The sequence below is a fragment of the Triticum urartu genome, chromosome 1A (assembly GCF_056163025.1).
Source record: "Triticum urartu cultivar PI428250 chromosome 1A, HENAU_Tu73, whole genome shotgun sequence".
Classification (NCBI taxonomy): domain Eukaryota; kingdom Viridiplantae; phylum Streptophyta; class Magnoliopsida; order Poales; family Poaceae; genus Triticum; species Triticum urartu.
In genome coordinates this window covers 21,127,705-21,128,670 of record NC_141873.1, presented here as the reverse complement: position 1 = coordinate 21,128,670, position 966 = coordinate 21,127,705, and the positions used below count along the sequence as shown (strand labels likewise).

Genomic DNA, 966 nt, shown 5'->3' with positions numbered 1-966 from the left:
CGTCGACAGCAGGGATCGAACCTGCGCGGGCGTAGCCCAACAGATTTCAAGTCTGTCTCCTTAACCACTCGGACATATCGACCTAGCTTGGTGCTAATTTCTTCCTGCAGGTCCCTATACAAACTAGTACCGGTCATTTTCTTTTTGAGAGGAAACAGATGCCTTGTTATTACTTAAGTTCATGGCAATATCCGCCAGTACAACATCTTGAATACAATCTGGAGAAACACTAAACCAAGTTTTGCATAAATTTAAAAGGCAACCCCTCCCTAGCTAAGATGTGAGAGCAGCTTTGTTCGCTGTTCTCCTGGCCCAAACCACTCGGAATTCGTCGACGCCTGGTAGCATCTCTCCTTTATCTCATGGGCAAGAGGAGAAAATCTGGATCGATCAATAACATATGAGTTAATAACCTGCGCCACAAGTTGGTTGCCAGTTTCGAGAACAAGCTTCTTCGCACCAATTTCAATTGCAAGCTGCACTCTTCGACGACAAGCGAGCAACTCCGCGTGTTCAGGAACAGTGACGTTTGCGGAAGAATGACATGGATGCTCCAGCTCTGAAGATCCCATGGTGATCACGCACAAGGCACAACAACCCCGCCACCGCTCCTTGTTTCCAGTTTCTTCAGAGACCCATCGACATTAACTTTGAACCAGTTTTCCATCGGTGGTGTCCAACGATCCTCTCTGTGCACTATCGGGGCCGTCCCCTTCAGTGCACGCACCTCCATCTACTCGTCAATCAGGCGCCAAACCCGATCAAGAACATCGTCACGAGCTCTTCCAAATACTCTTGTATCTCCAGCATTGTTCCGCACCAGCCACATGTGATAAAGACTCATGATTATCATAATAGCTCTTTCCGGCTCCTTGTTTGAATGCATCCAGTCAAGCAACCATCCAGCTAACTTTTTCTGCGTATCAATAAATTCCGGAGGCATGAAATCATCAGCAACACCCCGGT

At 47.6% G+C, this 966-nt stretch overlaps 1 non-coding gene across 1 annotated transcript; it reads right to left on the bottom strand.

Annotated features, from left to right (window-relative positions):
- Positions 1-82, bottom strand: TRNAS-UGA (transfer RNA serine (anticodon UGA)). The gene has a single exon. It is a non-coding gene; the product is annotated as a tRNA-Ser (tRNA).
- Positions 83-966: the final 884 nt, after the last annotated feature.